This window comes from Aegilops tauschii, chromosome 1, assembly GCF_002575655.3.
Source record: "Aegilops tauschii subsp. strangulata cultivar AL8/78 chromosome 1, Aet v6.0, whole genome shotgun sequence".
In the NCBI taxonomy this organism is placed as follows: Eukaryota; Viridiplantae; Streptophyta; class Magnoliopsida; order Poales; family Poaceae; genus Aegilops; species Aegilops tauschii.
The window spans coordinates 171,866,768-171,890,613 of record NC_053035.3 but is presented as its reverse complement, the minus strand read 5'-3'; positions in this window follow the sequence as shown (position 1 = coordinate 171,890,613).

The window sequence follows — 23,846 nt, the reverse complement described above, 5'->3', positions numbered from 1 at the left end:
GCCATCCATCACTTCTGCGCCACGGTGCAATCTACGGGAGGGGCACCACATCAGAGCGCCCCTACCGGTTCACCGGGAGGACGACCTCCGACGAGCCCCAAGCCATCCAACTTGCAGCCCGAGAGGGGATAGTTCATATCCGGCATTTGTCGCCGAGGGTTAACACTCGCCCTTTCTTCTACTACCCTAGTCGTGAAGGCTACGGTAGCCCGACCCAGGTCGCCAACGGAGACCATGAGTCGGATACTGCTCTAGTGCATCTGGTGCGCTACCTGAGGGCGCAAGAGGCACTATTCGATCAGGTCACTAATGACCTGATTGTGACCCGCAGGACGCTTCGTCTCTTGACACCGGTGAGAAGTAAAGCTGCAACCGACACCGACACCCCGATAATGCTGCTTGGGAGGCCAGTTGAGCCCCCAAGGTCTGCTCCTGTCATCCACCCCGGCAATGCCTTCGCCTCCCCAGGAGAACTCCGTCGCCTCTTGGAGACCTACTCCAACGGGATTGTGACCACGGGACCCCACGAGGGGCATCCTCGCTATCCCAGCACTATAGCTCCCCATCCTACCCCGAACAACTACGACACTGAAGCTCACGGAGAAGCCTCGACATCTGCAAGATATGCCCGGCTAGATGTCAATGTGGTGGACCGAGTCCACCAGGAGTGTTGTCAAATCTTAGTAGTCACACTACTACAAAATCAGCTATAGCCAATATGGACACTAATGGCGCACTATGCATGTGGTGCGCCGTTACTAAATAGTAATGGCTCACCATGTGTTGGTGCGAAACACTAATGGCGCACCACATCCACGGTGCGCCATTAGTAATTTTTTTTCAACACTACTAATGGCGCACCAGGGGATAGTGCGCCATTACTAGTTAAACTAGTAATGGCACACCACTCCCACGGTGCGCCATTAGTAAATATGTTTCAAATTTTTTTTGAAATTTTTATTTTATTTTATTTTTTAAACTACTAATGGCGCACCGTGGGTGTGGTGCGCCATTACTAGTTAATAACTAGTAATGGCGCACCACACCCACGGTGCGCCATTAGTAGTTTGGCCCAAACATTCCCCCGAATGCACCCCCCCGGTGGACCGCCTTTTTCAGTTTTTTAAAAAATAAAAGAAAATGATAGAAATGTCAAAAAAATAAAATAAAATAAGATTCCCATGTGATATGTGGTCTAGTTGTTAGCAAAATTTACAAACATGAATTTTCGACTTTTTTGCAAAATCTCTCGAGAATTTGTAAAATGGGCATAACTTTTGCATACGAACTCGGATGAAAAAGTTTTTTATATGAAAAATCATCTACTCGGAAAGTTACATCCGAATTTAACGGGGGGAACCCCGTTAAACATTTTCGAAATCCTCAAAAACCTAACAGAAAAAAGATACGGGGCTTTTAAGATCTGGAGAGGCAAAAAAATTAAAAAAAATCAAACTTACTAATGGCGCACCTGCCCATGGTGCGCCATTACTATCTTCCCGCCTTCAAAATTCAAAATAAATCAAAAAAATAAAAAAAGTTAGTAATGGCACACCTGCCCACGGTGAGCCATTACTATGCCGTATATATGGCTGGGCGTGGTCCTCTCCTCCTTACCTCTTCATTCTTCTCCTCCACTCCACCTCTCCTCCACTCCATCTCCTCCTCTCCTCCACTCCATCTCCCCTTCTCTCCTCCACCATACTCTGCTCCTCCTCTCCGGCGACCTCCTCCTCCTCCTCTCCGGCGACCTCCTCCTCCTTCTCTCCGGTGACCTCCTCCTCCCTCCTCTCCTCTCCTCCCCTCACGGTTTCTCCTCCCTCCTCTCCAGTGATCTCCTCCTCCCTCCTCTCCGGTGAGCTCCTCCTCCCTCCTCTCCTCCCCTCCCCTCATGATTTCTCCTTCCTCCTCTCCGGTGCTCCGGTGAACTCCTCTCTGGCGACCTCCTCCTCCTCCTCTCCGGCAATGTAGGCGAGCGCCTCTCCGGTGACCTCGGCCCTCCTCTCCGGCGAACTCCTCTCCGGCAAAAGAACACGGCAAAAGAACGTACAAGATCCAGAAACGAGAACAAAATTTGAAAAAAAATCGTGCAAAAAAAACAAGCAAAAAAAGAGCAAAAATGAGCAAAAAAATCGCGATCCAGATCCAAATTCAAAATTCAAAAATAGCAATGGCGCACGGTGGGGGTTAGACGGTGCGCCACTACTATTTTCCCGCCTTCAAAATTCAAAAGTACTAATGGCGCACCGTGGCCTATACTAATGGCGCACTAGTGGTGCACCATTAGTATTTAATACTAGTGGCGTGGTACTAGTGGCACACCAGTAGTGCGCCATTAGTAGGCAAAACTGGTGCGCCACTAGTAGGCCTTTTCCTAGTAGTGTGATCATGTTGTCTTGTATTTTCAAGGTAGCAATTGCATGGCGTAGTGAGCTTGTAAATTACTAGTGTGCCATTGTTTTGATGGCACTATGTGTGATCTAGCATAAATTGTTGGCATATGGCGACAGAGTAAATGCTAGACGTGACTGCCGACACGCATAGTGATACATCACACTCCTTTTGAGAAATGGTGTCCGAGGATTTGACTTGGACAACCCTGTGACAGAGCCAATGCACAAGTCGTACCAGCGCCGCATCGTGTTTCCTGACCCAAGCACCTCATAAGGGGTCGTATCCATGCACCACACCAGCCACCACCACACTTGAGCACCACTCTTCTCCATTCATCCGTCCATGTCTCACCCCGGAGCCTACCTACGAGCTCTAGATGCAAGCCCTGGTAGTTTCGTTAATGTTTTGTGGGATCTGACCCGCAATACACTTGGTTCCAGCCACCCACCCCAGTATAAGTTGTTCAAAATGAGGATCACCCCTGATTCCTCGAAATACTGGGCAGTTGTGCACATCCCACGAGAGGATTTAAATCAAGGCCCTCCATATGTTGTCTTCTTCGGGAGATCGATGCCAACCTCAGGCATCGCTATTGAGGCTATTGCTTATGAAGCAGTTACCCGTCTTCGATTCACTGTACCCGCTGCAAGTGAAAGGAAATACTACTATTTCCCGAGCCGCGCAGCTTCTGGAGCAGAAGCCACGTTCCGTTGTGAACGTATAGAAAGAGATCCAGCTCTGGCCAACATCATTCAGTATGTGATGGCCTAGGAGCATCTAACCCAGCAACTAATGGATTACCTCCATTATCTTGATGTCCTAAATCCCCACATCACCATTGGTGGACCACCATGGCCACCTCCGGAAGGGCGTGTTCTTCGTTTACTTCCTTCACTTCCCCCGGAAGAAGAAGAATGTGCTCCAGCACCGGGAACCCTTCCACAAGACCCTGTAGATCTCACCTTCGAACCGTAGACGGTCATTGTTGCTGTACCTAGCACTAGTTTACGTGTTGCTACCGGTGTATTGTAATTTAGGGCATATGTCCTAAGTGCATTGCCATGATTGCATTCTGCATGTGATCATTGTTGTGATTTGCATTCAGTTCTTCTGCCCTTAACAAATCTCGACCATAATTTTATTAAGTAAAATTTGGCCAGAAATAAAATTTTGAATTTACCGGGTCATTTATTAATCTCATAGCCTTTTCTATTTTGTTTTGCAAAATTCTTCCCTCCATAGAAGATTATTTTTGTGAAATGGTGTGGTCTTTGGTTGTTTTGTCAATTATATCATTTATATCAAAAATAATAGTAGGAAATGTTTTCATAATAAAAGTTGCCGCAAACAATTCTTTTAAAAAAGCATTTTCAATACTTGAAATGCTTCTGTTGCACTACAATTATTTTAAATGATTGTTTTAAAATCCCACAAAATTTATGAGAGGTCAGGTGATGCCTATAAATCACTTTTGAGCAAATACCTAACTATGTCTTTTGAAAATTTTGAGTGAAACATCCTCTTTTCATTTCTGCCCCATTCCTGAGTCATAACTGCAACCCTAATTTCCTAGCTCCATTAATTCTGAAACGTTGCCATCTTGTATTCCTTCCAACTAGAACCTTAAGTCCAGAAGGGCAGTTCTAGTCTGAAGTTTCTTTCCAGGATTGAATTTTGGTAAAACTTGCACTAGCAAGTTTCTCATCTTACCAAACTAACTCCACCACAATCTCTATCATCTAAAGAGACCTCATCCTGCCAAATTTCATCATCTATATAATCCTCTAGCATGCTCTAGCATTCTGTCGAACACCTCATGTGCATGACAGAATTCTGCAAGTTCATAAACTTGCATTGGGCACCTGCTCATATGATCACACCACCATGTCTACTAGATCTATCATACCCTAATTCAACTCTCTAGAAAGTTTCATTAGCATCAGAGGCTCCTAGACCTCGAGCACTCTGTGCACGTGCTCCAGGCACGGCCAGATTGTGCATTTTGCACGCGTCGGCACCAAGCTCCTGCCATATGTCTGCTTCTCCCCCTCAACCTGATCCACCTCTGGATCAGACCGACCACCAGGACCCTCGCCGACACCCTCGCTTAGCCCCTAGCGCCGTCCGCCACCGTCCACGACGACCAAGATCGCCGCCCGACGAGTACGCGTTCACCACGTCTCTGTCTTGGCCCCTCTCACATGAATGCCAACGGCTCGAGCTCATCCGCGGCTCATCAGCCTAACAAGAGACACACCGGCCACGCCTACCTCGCCACCGCCCACACGTTCCCCTTGAATGGTCGTCGCCGCCGTGTCCACCCTCTGGAAGCCGCGGCACCACCCTCCCCCACCTATTTTAAGCTTCCCCCGAGCCCTCTCAGTCCATCACCACCTCTCTCCCACCCTCACTATCCCTCCCGTAGCAGCAGAAAGACCAGAGATGGCCGTCTTCTTCCGCTCTGGCAACCACGGCCGCCTCCCTCCTCCACTCTCCTCACCACACACCCCCTCCTCACCCCACGAATCCATCCCCACCTTCAATTTGCCCCATGAGCCGCTGTAGGCAGACCACCTGTTTCGCCCGACGCCCCCGTCCGCCGGAGAGCTCGCCGTCGGTGACTCCGTCCACTTCGGCGACCATGGCGGGTACCCACAGGACCACCTCGACCTCCCTAGCTCGTGAGTGGCCTCGGTTCCTCGAACGATGCCGCCATGCATCAGCGAGCCTCATCGGAGCCCCGCCTCTGTTCTGCCGAGGAGGGAGGCGCGCACGGCGACTGGTCAAACCTGACCAGTGGGCAAGACGGGCCCACTGTCAGTGTCCCTACGCCGCTGACCCGCCCGTAAGTGGAGGCGAACTCCATTGTGGCCGCCTCCGCACGAGGAAGACGTAACACATGAATACACCTTCAACGTCATCAGCTCTTCCTCGCAGCTGAGCAGCTGGGCTCGGCCCAGTAACATCAGACGGCTAAATGTTGCCCAGGGTACATCTTTGCACTTTCATATTTTTCCTTTCCAGCGGATTTCAAATAAATCCACAACAGCCATTTCACATCCAAATTCGATGATTCAAATTTCTAACTATTCCTAAAATCATGCTCTACTTATCCAGATAGGGTGAACATTTTTCCTAGGCCTGATTTTTGCTGGATCTACTAAATAGTCCATTTCCTTTAATATTCTAGCTTAGTAAATCCATAGGAAAATCATATAATCTCCAAATGACTTGATTATTTTTCTGTTATTTCTCAAATTTCATCTAGTTTATTTTAGTATTTATTTCACAAATTTCCAAACAACTTTATGTCTTGTTTTGGAATTGTGTGGTAATTAAAATATTTTGAAAATAGGAAATGGAGGGGAGATATAATTTTCAAAGTTATGGAATGCACCCAACATTTCTGCATGCTCAAGGAAAGCATCTTGAACACATGATATGATGAATGCATAGTTGTTTGTTTGCATGTAGAAATGAATTATGAATATGTTGAATCCATATAGAATTTTCATAGTATTAGCCATACATGCATGATTACCTTTGATGGCATTTTATCTTCACTTAAACATGAAGTATAAGTGAGTACGGCTATTTTCATGTGCCATATGTGCCTGTGTTGGTCCAGGCTAATTTGCAGGAAGAATCAGTCACGAGAAAAGTCACCGTGAGGCTGAAGTCTCGTTGTGACGAGAATGATCAGTGAGGGTATGTTGGGACATACCAGGTGGTGACCCTGTTGGGTACTACCAAGGATTTATATTGCGCTGACCACTGCAGGAAAACTTAAACCTCCTGAGTTGACCATAGATCAAGTCTTGTTCCGGTAACCCCCATAATGGTTTCGTGCCACCACTTGTCCCAGCCACATGCAGGGTACGGTTCAGTAAGTGGTTAACCCCTTTCCCTGCACACAGCGTACATAGAGCCCACGATGAGGGTTTCTAGGTACCGGCTGCAATGCTAGTCATCGGTCCAGGGGGCATGGGTGTATCTGGCTGGGCTGAGAGGGGGCACCCCTTGTAATCCGCGTGTGTTAATAGTGATCCCATGCTACTCGAGACGATGGTCTACCCGCCTTAGAGTTTCTCTTGAACGATTCTTTGGGTGATTCCTGGCATCGGAAAAGATAATATGGTGTGTACTGGTTAGGTGTGTTTTCAATCCAAAGGACGTAACGGGAATTAGTCAGCGTCTCGGTGCTGGCAAAAGAAATCCTATACACGTGGGTAAAGCGTACACCCTCTGCAGAGTTATATCTATTCGAATAGCCGTGTCCATTGATAAGGACTATAGTCTGGGTTGGTCAAGTGTCGGTCTTAGTGTCAGTCTTCGGAGGAAATAATTAAATTTATCATGGTTCGTTCTGCAGGGTAATTATTGTCACTGCTGGTGCCATTATGAATATTATTGTTGACATGAAGATTGTTGTGGACTAACCCTTTCCTCTTATGTGCAACTATGAGTATCTCTTGGGATGGCTAGACTACCAGGGATACCCATTTTTATTCTCGTTTTTGAGTGCCACTTGGGATGGCTAGTCCACCTGGAGACTCATGTTATTATTTTCTTATAAGCCCTTTATGAGGCGTCACTTCTGACACCCGACTATGGCATGTATTTTCAAGACCTCTCGAGGCATCGCCTGAGTTCTCTAGCGGTCCTGCCTCGCCCAATTCTCTTTTACAAGCCTATTTGGCATTTCTCTGGGAATTTCTCGGGCGGTCCCACGCCCGACGTTCCGTTTCATTTCTTTGATTTACTAATAACATGACTAATTTATCCTTCCGCACCGTATGAATATTTGTCATGCCATGCTTTAATTCTCAGTCAGCACATGCATATAATTTAATTCATCATGAGCATATGCATCCGGTATATCTTTTGTTCTTGATGTTTGCGAGTAGATTCAAACGTACTCACTGGCTTGTCCCTGGCTATTGTCTTGGCCAGATCATGACCCAGAGAGGAGCACTACGAAAACACCCCGCAACCTACGATTCAGAGATAGCAGCCACGTGAGATAGGAGTTATCCAGGTCATTTGTTCCCATGGGAATGGAGTTCCATCAACGTTGGAGATGCACGAGTCGGTTCGATCATCTGCCACCAGAAATAATTATTGTACTCAATGGACCTATAAGGTCTTGTGCTCAAATCCTTGTAATTGCTTGGAATCCTGTATCAAGGAAATATCCACCAGCAATAGCAATCCTGGGGCTGGTGGTGACATAAGGGTCGTTTGCTGGGAATTTATTTCCCGGAAATCCGGCCCCGACAGGTTTGAGCTGGATGATATGTATTCTTGAAATGGGACTAGCACGCTTCACACTTGGTTACTAGTGCAGTTGCATCCTAGAAAGCTTTGCTGACAAGGGCTCTTGAACCTATATGGGAGCTACACATGCCTCCATGTATCTCTGTCAACAGCTTCTCTCCATCTTCCCGACAAATGCACTTCAATTTCACCCATTTGGTCTTTTTCTGTGCAGAATGTTGTGAACAAACTAGTACATATTTGACTGAAGGGCTACTTTCTCAACTTCTTCTTGCTCTTCGAGAAGTTCTCCTATCTGAAGGAAATGGCCAATTTGTTGCACCCATGTCGCAACTTGTGGCTCGACGACAATGACTAAAGGCATTTCTTCAGCTGCTAGAACGCCTGTCTTGACGGCAAGGACCTAAGGCCCTGCCGGAGCCTGGTGCTCACCGGCACACTTGATGTTGTCTCTGGCATCTTCCTTGCCGGCGGTTACTGGGAGCTCTGCCAGAAAGTACTCACCGATGTTAAACTTTCTTCTCTTCCATGGCCGCGTTGATGGTGTAACAGATGGCTCAGTCAAATGGAGCACCAAAGTCCGTGGTCCCACAGTTAGCTTCTGGGCGGCATGTTTTGACAGATCATCAACAATACTGTTCTCCGCAAGAGGAATTTGCTCTGTTTGCAATCTGTCAAAGTGCTCTTCCAATTTCCTTACTTCATCTACATAAGCTTCCATCAATGGGCTCCGGTAATCTCTGTTGACCTGCTTCACAACAAGCTGTGAGTCACCTCTGATGATCAACTTTATGATTCCATGGTCAACTACGATCATGAGACCGGCAAGCGGCCCTTCATAGTCAGTAGTGTTGTTTGTAGCTTTCTCCCTAGGATAGTGAATTTGTATTACATAATTGAGGTGCTCTCCGGTTAGTGCGAGAAGCAGCACGCCAGCACTGGTGCCTTGTAGGGAAAAGTCACTATCAAAGTGATCCAGTCTTGTGTTGTCTCCTTGCCAGGGAGAGAGGTCTCTTGAATCTCTTCGTCGTGCATCGGTGTCCATTCTGAATGAACTCTGCCAAAGGCCTACTCTGAACAGTTGAAATATTTTCAAACTTGAGAAGAAAGATTGACAGCTCCAATGCTGAGTCCACTATACTGATGGTGGCATCTGGATTTCTCAAGATGCACTACAATGGAAAACCAGTGACGAAGGTGATCTGATCTGCTTGGAAGTAGTGGCGCCGCTTCCTCGAGGCCATGAGGAGGCCAAATAGCAACTTCTGCACACTAGAATACCTTGACGTAGCTCCTTAGAGAAGGAAACTGACAATGTAAACTGGGCGCTGCACCATTTTCTTCTTCAGAACCACTTGTTGATTTGTTTCATCTACCTGTGTTGAATCTAACGTGTCGGAACTAGAACTTGCTGGAGAAGATTCCGGCTTCCAGTAGACGGCTCGATAGCTGCTGCTTCTTCTTCGTTAGCTGACCACTTGATTTGTTGCCGCTATGTATAGCACCAACGGCTCATGTGGCTTAGGCGCTACTAGTACTATCGGAGAGGAGAGGTACTTCTTCAAATCTCGCAGTGCGGCCTCCGCTTCGGAAGTCCATTTCATTGAACCTGCCTTTTCCAAAATTTTGAAAGATGGCAGGGTTCTCTCAGCTGACATGGAGATGAACTTGCTTAGTGCAGCCATGCAACCAACAAGATGTCGCACATCATTGATGTGCTTGGGTGCTTCTATCTACTCAATGGCTTTGATCTTGTCGGGATTGGCATCAATCCCATGTTGAGACACAAAGAACCTGAGAAGTTTGCCGCATGGAACGCCAAACACGCACTTCTCAGGGCTGAGCTTCAAGTTAATTTTGCGTAGGTTTCCAACTTTTTCTTTGAAATCCTGAATGAGAGTTGATATGTCCTTGATTTTGACCAGTATATCATCCATATAAGCTTCCTAATTTCTATGCAGTTGGGGCTCAAAACCAATCTAGACCACTCTTGGAAATGTTGAACCAGCACTCTTCAATCCGAAAGGCATACGCAGAAAGCAGTATGTGCCACATGAAGTGATGAATGCAGTTTTCTCCTCATCTTCGTTGGCCATGAAGATCTGACGATAACCAGAGTAGACGTCAGGGAAAGATAGTAAGCCACAGCCAGTAGTGGAGTCCACAATCTGGTCGATGCAGGACAAAGGCAAGGGGTCTTCTGGACAAGCTTTATTGATTTCTGTATAGTCAATACAAAGCCTCCACTTCCCATTTGCTTTACATACAACCACTGGATTGGCTAACCAAGTTCGATGCAACACTCCTCTGAGCAAGCCAACTGCTTCCAGCTTCTTTATATCTTCGGCAATAAACTCTTGACGCTCCAAGGCTTGCTTCATGTCCTTCTCCTTGTCGGGCCTTGTATGAGGGCAGATGGCAAGGTGGTGCTCAATTAACTCCTAGGAACACCGGGGATGTCAGATGGTGGACATACAGACACATCTACATTCGCCCGCAAGAAGGCAACAAGCACACTTTCCTATTTGCCGTAAAGGCCGACACTTATGGTGAAAGTGTCGCTTGTGCCATCTTCCTTTGCAGACACCTTATTGGTTGCTAGTGGAGCTGCCTTGTTCTTCTTGCTCTTGCTGGCAGAGCTCTCCGACACGTCCTAAATGGATGCGCAACATTCTGAATACGTGCACTTCCTTGAGTCCTTGTCAGAGGTCTTGCCAGACTTGTTCTTCTTCCCCCGGGAGCTTTGTCAGTAGGAGCAGGTGCCTTGCCGGCAGATGCCGCAACTGCTTCCCGCTAGAGTTGATCAGTGTAGATGAATTTGTCTTTCTTGTCGAAGTGGATTGTGATGATGCTCATCGGCCCCGGCATCTTGAGCATATTGTAAGAGTAGTGGGATGCCTCCATGAACATGGCGAGGGCTGGGTGACCAACAATGCCATTGTACGACAATGGAATGTTGGCGACATCGAAGACAATCTTCTCCATCCTCTAATTCAGCTTATTTGCCAAACTCCACCGGCAAAGTGATCTTCCCCTTGAGTTGGCTCCTTCTCGGATTGATCCCTTGAATGTGCCTGTTTGCTTGAGATCTTCATTGGGAATCCGCAACCTCTTGATCACGTATGGCGAGATCAAGTTCAAGCCGGCCTCACCATCTACCAGCATCTTTGTGACCTTGAGGTTGCGAATTGATGGACAGACCAACAATGGCAAGCACCCGACCACGGTTGTGCAATTAGGGTGGTCCTCTGCATGAAAGATGATGGGCATGTGTGACCACTCGAGTGGCTTCTGAGCTTCTATTATTGGCTTCTCCACATTGATTTCATGCGCCCACTTCTTCAGTTGGAGGTGAGAGGAGTGCAAAGATGCGCCTCCGTCAATGCACATGGCTTCGGTTGCCTTCTAGAACTCTGGTTCACAAGACTCCTCTTCGTCCGCATCATCATCTTCATCGTCTTCCTCTTTCTTATCACGGCCTCGAGTAGGTTTCTCCTTCTGCTACATAGCCTTGCAGCGCGACTGAATCTTTGTATGTACTTCCAGGGAGACTCGCCATCCCTCTGCGGTAGCACATGTAGATCACTAGGCTGCCCGAGAGCCTTGCGGCCCCCGGTGAAAGTGCCAACAAACTCATGTGATCTAGGGTGGAACCCTAATGGCCGATCTTTCAAGAAATGGAGGGGATTTCCCAAGGAACACGAAGAACACAAGAGAGGAAAACACACAAATCAACTTGATCCAATCACACATGTGCTAAATCCACATACACACGGGGAGATACAAAGATCGAAGGTCAACAAAAGAGGGTATGAAGGTAGCTAGTTCATCCCAATCGCTGATGGAAAGAGGTCATGAATCCAAGAAGGATCTTCCCATGAAGGGGTCTGGAATCCAGTTGGGGGGTCTTCTCACATGGAGGCCTTGATGTCCATGGGAGTAGGAGGATAAGTGGATGAGCAAAGCTCTATCTCCATCTTGAGCTATCACAATGCTAACCCTTAATCAAAGGTGGAGGAGGGGTATATATATTCTAGGGGGAGATAGAGTTACATGGTCTTCGACCCAAGTCACAGACACAGGCATGGTCCGGATGATCCGGGCATCGGTGGGCGGATGATCGGAGCGACCGTTCAAATCGTCTAGATGCGTGGGAGCAGCTGCATGGGGTCCGGATGTCCAGGTCAGTGTCCGGTCATCTGGGCTGGTATGGATGATCGGGGAGTTGGTCAGGATGATCCGACTTCGTCAAGGGGGCTGCTGGACTCTTGGTGTGGGATAGCCGGTTCTTTCGGGCCAGGGTCCGGATCATCGGGGCTGGGTCCGAATCATTCAGACAGTCATCTGGATCGTCCGGGCAAGTTCTAACTTGCTCTTTTTCTTCACCATCTTCGCGTTTGCTTTCCTCCTCGATTGAACTTGCTCCTTAGCTTCTCCATGGATAGTCCCTTGGTAGTAGCCATGTCTCATGTTATTCCAGAGGGAGTTGCGAGAGGAGATGCGTCACCTCGGTCTCAAGAGCTCTTGCCATTGCATGTGTCATCGGCCCACTTGGCACTTGGGAGACGAAGGTAGGTCCATGGGGATGACCTTGGGATGCTCCGCATCATCTGCCCCTCCCCCCGGGGGAATATCCGACGTCGGATAAAAATCTTCATCACCATGGAAGGGAGATAGATCCGTGACGTCGAAGATGTCACTCATGTTGTACTTCTCGCATGGGATGTCGATCTTGTATGCATTCTTGTTGTAGCGCGCTAGCACCTTGAAGGGTCCGTCGGCTCGAGGTAGTAGTTTGGACTTGCGTTCGTTGGGGAAGCGGTCCTTGTGAAGGTGTAACCACACAAGATCTCCAATGTTAAATATCATGGTTTGCTTGTTGATGTTGATCTTGTTCGCGAGTCATTGTAGTTGGCGCTCGGTTGTGTGCCCTGTATCTTCATGCACCTTCTTGAAATAGCTTGATCGTGTACTCGTGTCCATGTTGATGCGCTCTTGTAGAGGTAGTGGAAGGATGTCCAATGTGGATAATCGATTGAATCCATAGACAACCTCGAAGGGGACTTGAAGGTAGTAGAGTGTCTTGCTCGATTGTAGGCGTACTCGGCTATGGGTAAGAATTCTCCCACTCCTTGATGTTCTTCTTGATCGACACACAGAGGAGAGACGAGAGTGTCCTGTGGATGACCTCCGTTTGGCCGTCTGTTTGTGGATGGTATGCCGATGAGAAGTGTAGCTTAATTATGAGCTTGGCTCATATGGTCTTCCAAAAGTAGCTGCAGAACTTTACATCACGGTCCGACACAATAGTCTTGGGCACTCTATGTAGACGCAAGACAATCGATATTTGCAACATATGAAACATCGTCTAGCTTGGTGCATGGAATAAAATATGCCATTTTAGAGAAACATTCCACAATAACAAATACCAAAATTTTCCATTTCGAGTTCTAGGCAAACCAAGCACAAAGTCCATACTAATTTCTTCCCATGGGTGATATGGAATAGGAAGTGGCATATAGAGACCATGAGATTGAGCTTTAGACATAGCTTTGCGACATGTAGAGAACCGGTTGGTGTAGCGGGAGATGTCATGAAACATCTTGGGCTAAAAATAGTTCTTGGAGAGCGTAGCGAATTTCTTGTAGTGTCCAAAGTGTCCCATAAGTCCTCCGCCGTGAGCCTCTTGCAAAAGCAACAAATGAAGAGAAGTCTGAGGGATACAAAGCTTGTCAGCTTGCATTAGATAGCCATCCTTGATATAATATAGCTCCCAAGTGTTATGCGTAAGGCATTTTGCATAAGAATGGCAAATAAAACATCATGTGCATATAAGTCTTTGATGTGCTCAAATCCTATGACATTCAATTCAAGTTGAGTTACAAGCATGCACTTGCGGGAAAGAGCGTCTGCCACAACATTTTCCTTACCTTTGATATACTTGATCACATAAGGAAAATACTCAATGAACTCACTCCATTTGGCATGTTGCTTATTCAGTTTTGTTTGACCTTTACGGTATTTAAGTGTTTCATGATCCGTATGAAGAACAAATTCATGAGGGCGAAGATAATGCTCCCAAACATGCAACACTCTCAGCAAAGCATGCAACTCTTTGTCATATATGGTATAGTTAAGTTGTACGCGAGAGAGTTTTTAACTAAAGTAAGCAATGTGTCGCTTTTCTTGCATCAACACACCACCAATGCCACTACCACGAGCACCTCAATGTACCTCACAAGTTCTATCAAAGTTGGGCAATGCAAGCGAAGGAGCATGTGTAAGCAAATTCTAAAGCTCCTTAAATGCGGTAGCTTGAGAGGTACCCCATATGAAGGGTGCATTTTTCTTGCTCAAAGCATGTAATGGTGAAGCAATAGTACTAAAATCCTTAACAAATCAACGATAGAAACCGGCTAGGCCAAGGAAGCTATGCACTTGTCAACATGCACACCCTTAGAAGATAGAACAAATCCCAAGAAAACAAGCTTCTCAACACCAAAAGTACATTTCTCCATGTTTGCATAAAGGCGCTCATTTCAAAAAACTTGCAAAATATCCCTAAGATGCACGACATGATCCTCAAGAGTTTGACTAAACACAAGCATCAAAGTAGACCACAACACATATGCCAATATACTTGCGAAGAACATAATGCATCACATGCATAAAAGTGCTAGGTGCTTCGGATAAGCCCATAGGCATAACTAACCATTCATACAAGCCAAATTTGGTTTTGAAAGCCGTTTGCATTCATCACCCTCTTGAATGCGAATTTGATAGTGGCTACTTTTTGTCGGTGCAACAAACCCTGGGTCTGTTGCCCAGACTGTGCACAGGCCTAAGGACAAGATTGCATCACCCAAGATCCGACCAAGCACTAAAGAGCAGTCCTTTGAAAGATCAAAGTGTAGATTAAGAAGACAAAGTCAAGCCAGAGAAGCAAGATATCACCAAGGGAAAAAAACTCCCATGTCGGGCAGGCGAGCCTGGTGAGGACGAGGATTGCCCCCAGAGACAAGCCTCCAGACCGCCTCAGTAGGCTTGCCGGGCACAACAAGGGTGGACTGCCGCACCAAAGCTTCACCGCTCCACCTCACAGCGACGCAAGTCATCGATCGGTGCGGTGTCAAGCCCCTAAGTGACTAAGTGGCTGCTTCCTGCCACATGGAAGCCACTTCCTACGAAAAACACCTCCAAATGACACACGTCCTGAGACATGTCAAGCAAGGAGGTGCGAAGCTGGCAAAACAGCCCGGCAAGGCTTGTCGGGCACGCTGTGATGTGACACTGAGCGGCGCATTTAATGCGCTCTGTCCACCTATAGAGTTAGGCATGATAGCATTGTTTTCTATCTAATCAGTGTGTAGAAGACTGATTTGCGACTGTGTTGACCCCTCTATCTATAAAAGGAGGCCCATGGTAACCGTAGAGAGAATTCAGACGCTGAGATATTCATACGCGCGTAGCCACTCTCGCCGTGAGGCAACCCTGCCGGGCAAGAGCGCCGTGTTCTCCACCATCAATCCACCAAAGCAGGAGTAGGGTTTTACGCCTCCGGCGGCCTGAACCTGGGTAACACTTCTCGTGTGATCTCTATCAAGTTGTGTTACACGGCTCCACTCTTTGTGCAACGTGCCCATCCCCCCACTGAACCAAAAGCGGCTCATGGCCCCATAGGTGGCCATGGTTTCCCACGACATCTTGGGTGCGCCAGGTAGGGGGAGTCACTTGCGTGAACCAGAGAGCATAAGCAGCGCATCATCTTCATCGCCATTTTCATCATCCATGGCTCCATCAACTATGGCGCCTAAGAAGAAGCCTAGTAGCGCAACTCACCACTCCACATCGAAGGCCCCGCCACCCGTGACCGTCGACGCCACGGGGAATGCGGGGATGCATGAGGATGTGGACGCTGCGGGGGACGTGGTTGGCGCAGGCGGCGTTGTTACCACCTCCCCCGCGGCCGAAGCAGGAGCAGGAGGCACCGGAGAAGGACAACACCAACAATATCCCGGCGACCGCGCTTCGCGAGGTACAGGTAGAGAGATTATTCCTTCTGTCCCTCCCTGCCTAGCCGAGGGGCACAACCACGACGGTGACGCTTGCCTTGAGGCGAATTGCAATCCTCCGGCAGCCCCCGCCGCAGGCGTGGTCACAGGACATGCACCACCCACGGAGCAAACTGGCCCAGCTAATGCTCCGAACGGGGTCATTATTCCACACACGCCACCACCTCGTCACCACGCCATCCAAGCGACTGGCTCCCGACGGCGGGAGCCCGGCGCAGCCACTGCCGGCACCATCAGGAGCAGAGCGATGCTGCGGTCTACATCATCATCACCTATGCCAAGTACCGCTTCGGACGCCATGGCACGGGCCCAGCTGCTGCTGATATTTCCACCGGCAGCTAATCAGATGGATGAGTGGAGAGCCACCATTGAGAGGCTGATTGGCTTTGCTGAGGTTGGAGGCTCACAGCGAGATGGCCCGCCACGGCCTCCCCAGACGACGATGGCGGCCCACGCTGCTGGCCGTGCAGAAGGAGCCACCCCCATGATGCAATCCCCACTATGGCAACCAGCATGAGGGCCACGCGACCAAGTGATTGATGATGCCTCGATGGCTTCATCCGATCCTCGAGCACGTCAAGGCCGACGGCGAGCCCCGGAGGACTGGCCGAGGGAGGTCGCGCGCGTCACCATTGAGCGACACCATGACAACCACCACCAGTCCGATGGGTGCAATGTCCCCAACATCAACGAGCCCGCGCTCGCCGGAGGCAGGTACCTGCCTTTCGAGGCTTGGTGCCTTGCCTTCACCCGTGAGCTGTGGCAAGTCTATTGGCCGTCCGCTCGCACATTCAAGCCAAAGGTTCTAGAGAAGTATGATGGGAGACTGAACCCGGCAGAGTTCTTGAGAATCTACACCATCGCTGTTCAAGCTGCCAGGGGAAGAGATGAGAAGGTTTTTGCCAACTACTTCCCTTTGGCACTCAAGCGAAACGTGAGCTCTTGGCTGATGCACCTGCCGGAGAACTCCATGTCGACCTGGGCTGACCTGTGCCTTGAGTTTGCTGGCGCCTTCACGGGCAGAAATCAAGAACCAGGGTGGCCAGCGATTTGCAGCTTCTCCCGCAGAAGGAAGGAGAGACTCTACGAAAGTACATGCAGAGGTTTAGCTGAGTCCATAGAAATATTCCAGACATCCACCCGGTAGCTGTGATAGCTACATTCCAATCCAACATGCGCAATCATCGGATACGTTCCAAGATATGTACGATTGCCCAAGACTGTGAAGGAGCTTTACACATTGGTGGACAAGTCTGCTCGGGTGGAGGAGGGGAGGAAACTCCGTGGGGAAGAAGATGGTGTCGACATCGACTCAAAGGATGACGACGAGGCTACCAGTCAGAAGAAGAAGAACAAGAAGTGCAACAAGAGGTGCAAGGATAAGGCAGTAATGATTGTTGAGGGACGGCAAGAAGGCTAAGGCCGAAGCCCCCGGCAAGGAAGTTGCCGCGTGCACTGATTGAGGGGAGGCTTCAGTTGCCGAGAAGGCTGGTAAAGGTGATGGGATGTACTGCAAGATTCATCAGACCAAGGGTCATGATCTCCAAGAGTGCCATCAAGTTGAACAGCTCGTCAAGAAGCAGAGGGCTGAGTGTGAGAAGCGTGATAAAGAGAAAGGTCAGAATGGCGCTGGCGGGAAGGGCCGAGGTGGCGAAGCAAGTGGCCCCGGCAAGGCTCCTCTGAATCAAGGAAAACCCGCCAGAGGTCGTGAGAAGGAAGATTGCATTGATGAAAGTGGTTGAGGGGATGAAGAGGAAACCAGCGAGTAGGAATTCCAGAAGACCACTCATGCCCTGCGCATTGACGGGGGTGCATCTCTGCACTCCTCTCACTGCCAGCTTAAACAGTGGGCGCGTGAAGTCAATGCCATGGAGCCTGCGACAGAATCTCGGAAGCCGCTCAAGTAGTCACGCACGCCCATTATCTTTGACGAAGAGGACCACCCTGACCGCACCACCGCAGTAGGGTGCTTGTTGTTGTTGGTCTCGCCAACAATCCGCAACCTCAAAGTCACAAAAATGTTGGTTGACGGCGGGGCCGGGTTGAATCTGATTTCCCCAAAGGTCATTAGAAAACTTCAGATAACAGAGGAAGAGCTCAAGGTCATGAGCACGTTTCAAGGAATCAACCCCGGCAGGAGTCATCCTAAGGGAAAGATCACGTTTCCGGTGACATTCGGGGGAGAGTTGACTTACCAAACTGAGAAGGTTGTGTTTGACGTGGTTGACCTCCCCCTGCTGTACAACGGAATCCTTGGACGCCCTGCTCTGGCCAAATTCATGGCGGCATTCCACTATACCTATAACGTCTTGAAGATGCCAGGGCCAATGGGCGTCATTTCTGTTCCGTCAGACGAGAAGGACGGAATCATTTGTGTGGACAAGATGTACCGGGACATAGTCGTGGCAGGGGCCGCTGCGGTCACTATTCCCACCATGGAAAGCAAGAGAAAGAAGAGAGGTAGCAACCATGACAGCAAGGAATCCGGGAAATGTATCTCCTCGGAGAACATTGTGCCCGTTGATGACTTGCCGGAGAGTTCCAACAACAAGAGATGCAAGGCTGCTACACCCCATGTGAAAAAGGTCCCGGCAGGGCTGTCTGGCACAGATGGTACTTTCACTATCAGTGCCACCCTTGATGACAAATAGAAAGCACGCTCATTGCCTTCCTGCAGGTGAATATCGATGTGTTTGCCACGCAACCATCTGATATCCCCAGTGTTCCCAGGGAGGTAATCGAGCACCACTTTGTTGTCTGCCCACATGCCCGACCCGTCAAGCAGAAGGTCCGAAACCAAGCATTGGAGCGGCAGCAGTTCATTGAAGAGGAGATCAAGAAACTTGAGGCAGCTAGCTTGTTTAGAAGGGTACTACATCCAAGATGGCTAGCAAACCCAGTGGTCGGGCGGAAGGAATGGGAAATGGAGGCTTTGCATAGATTTCATGGATCTGAACAAGGCTTGCCCGAAGGACCCTTTTCCCTTGCCCCACATCGACCAGATCGTGGATTCCACATCCGGATGTGATTTTCTCTCCTTTTTGGATGCATACTCTGGGTATCATCAAATCTTTATGTCCAAGGTGTCACGACCGGTTTTCCAATAAAAATATTTATTGAGAGACCGATCCCTTTTACGGACCAGTAAAGAAGAATTTCTTTTCACTGGTAGACAATATATTGGTCACAGAAGAAAAATACCAGGAGTACTGAATATAATACAAGGTTGAGCGGAGACTGCCCAACAATTTATTACATGCACGCCATTAAAACATAACGGCGGATAGGGTGGCATAACTACTAACTCACGACAGGAGTGGTGGTGGAAATATCACCGCGATGTGGGTGATATGACTCCTGAAAACTAACAACTCTTCGAGCGTCGGAGTGAGGCTCGAGGAGACTTATTGCGGGTGGCGGAAGCGTATATAATACAAGTGACCAATATCCAGGATCGCACGGGACTGACTGGGATTCCTCTAGGCGTCGGACTCACTATCAAACTCTTCATCCATGAGATCGCCTTCGTCAACATCTGGCCAAATCAACAAGCCAGGTGAGTACTATGAAAGTACTCGCAAGACAGTTCGGACATAAGATATAACAAATGTAAACATGACGCATATGAACAGATTAACAAGTTAACTCAGACCTAGAGATAATAATGCATGGGAAATAAAAGAGAAGTCGGGCGGTAGTCCTCCCGAAATCCCAAAGTAAAATACTGAGGGCCAAGCGAGTGTCTGAATGACTCCTCGAGAGGAAAATACGAGAATAATAATGCCGCAGTCGGGCGTCAAGGCAACACCACATAAAGGGCTTATAAAAGAAAATAAATGACAGTGCATGCCACAGTCGGACGTCTGAGCGACATCACATAAAGGGCTTATATTGAGAGTAAAAGGCAAACATGCCACAGTCGGACGTCTGAGCAACATCACATAAAGGGCTTATATTGAACGTAAAAGACAAACATGCCACAGTCGGACGTCTGAGCGACATCACATAAAGGGCTTATATTGAACGTAAAAGACAAACATGCCACAGTCGGACGTCTGAGCAACATCACATAAAGGGCTTATATTGAAGGTAAAAGGCAAACAAGCCACAGTCGGACGTCTGAGCGACATCACATATAGGGCTTATATTTCATAACTTGATAATTTAGTAGTTCATGACTTTAATACCACAATAAGGGAATATTCAGATATGAGATAAACAACAGGGTTAGTCCATCCACAGGAATAACGTTCAACCAAGTTTACTGCTCAAGCTTATTTACCGGGGAAAGAGAATACCATGAGGATTTGACACAGACATGGATACACTGATCACGTTACTTGACCAAGGATACGATGACTCGGAAGGATTTGACTCTGCAGAGTTTGTACTTTAACCACAGCCAACGGATTTCAGTAGTCACGGGGACTAGTTCCGTTTACGGCGTTTTGGAAGAAACACATCTAACCAGTACACACCCATTCAACATTCCGAAGCCAGGAATCACCCTCGGCAACGTTCAAGAAAAACCTTGAGACGGGGAGGCTACAACCTCGCGTAGCATGGGATCAAATTTATATATGCGCGCTCTAAGGGGTGCCCCCCTCTCGGTCCCAACCGGAAACACCCATGCCCCCTGACCGGATGACTGGCTTTAATCCAGGGCCATGGAACCCTCATCTCGGCCCCTCTATTTGGTGTGTACACGGAAAGAGGTTAACAACTTACTAAACAGCATTCTGGCAGAAAACATGTGGTAGCACGGAAGGGGAAGAACGATAACGTGACTCTGTCAACGTTAACGTCAGAATTTATCGGATGACGTAAGGCTGGCATGCTACAACAGTACCACCTTACAGCCCTTCATGTCACCACATGATTAGGCCATCTCTCCTCAGAGATCATAGTAACTTCGGAACACACGGGTAGTTGCCTTACATGCAATGAGATACTCACCGATGCTCATATGCCAAGCACAACCATTCAAGCAAACATGCAAAACACCTATCATATCAAAGGTTCAAACATGCTTGCTTGGTTTGGAGAAGTCGGAGTCTAGCTCGGCGAAGTTCGTGGCTCCATCACCTCTTCCGGAACCTACGGTATAGCGAAAATGCATACTAACGTGAAAACCAACGTGTGCATAAAAGTTGTCTCAAAATTTTTCCAAATAAATCCTATAAAAAACTAGATAAAAATATAAGACTGTCAGAAAAAGAATAACTCAAAAATCACTTTTTATTAAAAAGTTATAAGGGTTTTAGTCCAGGGACTAATCTGTGATGAAACAGAAAAGATCCAGCGACTTAACTGAGAAAACAGAAAACAGTTCAAAGGGAAACGCGCCAGCCCACAGAGAAAACGTACTTGCCCGAAGGCGCCAACAGAAAACGCTTCGGGGGAGAGAAAGAAGAGAGGCTGACGTGGGGGTCCCACATGTCAGGTTCAAATCCTCGCCGGCGCCCGAAGGCTGCGGTGGTCGCCGGCGTCGAACCACGGCGAGTCAGGGAGATCGGAGTGTACCAAGAGGTTCAGCGTGTCCTTCCGCGTCGGTGGGTGGTGGACTTGGTCATCGGGGAGCACCACGTCGACGGCGACACTTTCTCCGGCGGACGGCGGCTCGGGCGATGGTGGAGAACTCCGGTGGTGTGCTGCAAACTCCGAATTGAGGTGCGGGTCAGGAGAGTGGATGCATAAGGAAACTTCTGGCAAGAGATGAGAGGCAGAGGTGCACGCACGGGAGCGAATCGAGCTGGATCCCGTGGCGGGTCGCGGCGGCTGGAGTTGAGGAAGAAGGCTCCCTCGGGGCTCTTCCAGTGGCTAGGCGTGGTCTTGGTGGTGTGCAGAGGTGGTGTGGGTTCTAGTTGGAGCTCGGGGCCTCTATTTATAGGCGATTCGAGGGGTTGGCCGTGAACGGGATCGCTCCGGCGAGCAATTACGGTGAGGCAGTGGATGGTCAGTGGGTTTAGGAGGCTAGGCAGCATCAGTGAGAGTTACTGGTCCCGTTCCACTGCTAAACCTGGTCTGGCTTGGCGTAACGGCGCCGGTCTTCGTTGGGGCGGCCGTACGGGCACGGCGGCGGCAGAGAGTGCGCTCCGCGCCTAGTTGATCACGACGAGGGTGGCAGCGCGCACGGGAGAGTGGAAGACCACGTGGCGGCCTCCGGTGGCTTGGGCGGCGCTGGACGGCGCCGTCTGCGCTGCGCCTCTCTCTGGCGGCCGCAAAGCCGCCGCTGGCGTCCGTCACGGGGCGGCGCACCTCCTCCTGCTCGTCGCCGACGCCCGCAACCTTCCAGGTGCTCGTGCGGTGCAGAGGACAAGGGGGAGGGGACAGGAAGCACGGCGCCGCCGGGGCACTGGCGAGATCGACAACAGACACTGAAGAAACGACAGTAGTTTCAGACACTGTTAACTGAACTTGACTGAACATTATAGAAACAGTGTCCAGCAGGTGTTCGATGAAATGATTTGGCAAGAAGAAATTTTTTCCTGGAGCTAGGACTTGGTGAGGTGACCTCTCAATGCACCCAGAGGCTGCCTGATTTTTCTCAGATTTTTAGGAGAAGGATTTGAATGAATTTCATCAAATTTGGCAAATCTGGTCCAAACTTGCAGCAAGTGTAGTTTGAAAAATTTGAACTGAAGACCAGTGGATCTTCATGGATCTTGGTTGAGGGTTCAAAGGACTAGCTAGGGAAATTGGTTTGGGGGCAAAAATCAAAACAGAAAGGGTAGCTCCTTTGTAAATCTCCAAGAGCTAGAATAGAAGGCATAAATTGTTTTTGATAAGAAATAAATGGAAATAATTATATGGAGAGGTTCAACTTGCTGGATTTGAAGTACATCATGATCCAAAGATGAGGAGAGGCTTATGAGAGGGGATTTACACTTAGGTCATGGCAAGAGAGATTTTTGAAAGTGGGCAGGATCTTTCCAAAAGCCATAGGGCTTTTCAAGGGAATTTTCAAAAGACATTTTTTTTTCAAGTGAAAAGCATTTTGGTTTGAGTCCAAATAAAAAGGGAAAACCTCCAAGAACAAAAAATTCAAGTCTTGGGTAAATCCAAATAAAACTCTTGCCATAAAGAAAGTTTTTGAGGGGGTGGGTTCTTTAGAAGAAAATTTAAATCACCTCCCTCGAGTCAAATAAATTTTTTGAAAAAGCCAAATAAAATTTTGGGTGTCACAACACCTACCCCCTTAGGAAAATCTCATCCTTGAGATTTCAGCTGATCCTCAAATAGATATGGATATTCTGCCTGAAGAAAATCTTCCCTTTCCCATGTAGCTTCATCCTCAGTGTGGTTGCTCCACTGAACTTTGAAAATTTTTGTTGTTTTCTGACGGGTCCTCCTTTCAGACTCTTCCAAAATCCTTACTGGCCGCTCTCTGTAGGTGAGGTCTGGTTGCACATCAATGACTTCATGGGATACATGCTTCTCCGGGTTACTTACACATTTTCTCAATTGTGAGACGTGGAATATGTCATGGACGTCTGACAGTTCCATGGGTAGGTCTAGTTTGTAGGCTACCGTGCCTCTTCGTGCAACTATACAGAATGGTCCAATAAATCTCGGGGCTAGCTTCCCCTTAATTTTGAATCGTTGCAGGCCCCTCATAGGAGACACTCGGAGGTATACGAAATCACCGGGTTCAAAGCTGACCTCACGATGTTTTTGATCGTAATAGCTCTTCTGTCGGCTTTGGGCTGTCTTGAGTCTGTCCCTGATCTGTTTAACTTTCTCCTCGGCCTCCTTGAGCATGTCTGGGCCGAAGATACGACTGTCACCTGTTTCTGACCAATTTAGTGGGGTACGACACCTCCGTCCGTACAATGCTTCAAAGGGTGCCATTTGTAAGTTGGCTTGGTAACTGTTGTTGTAAGCAAACTCGGCATACGGCAAACTTTCTTCCCAACTGGATCCATAGGTGAGTACACAGGCTCTCAGCATGTCCTCTAGGATTTGGTTCACACGTTCCGTTTGTCCATCAGTCTGAGGGTGGTACGCTGTACTGAAAGCTAGTTGCGTGCCCAGAGCTTGTTGCAGGTGATCCCAAAATTTAGAGACAAATTGGGTGCCTCGGTCGGACATTATAGTCTTTGG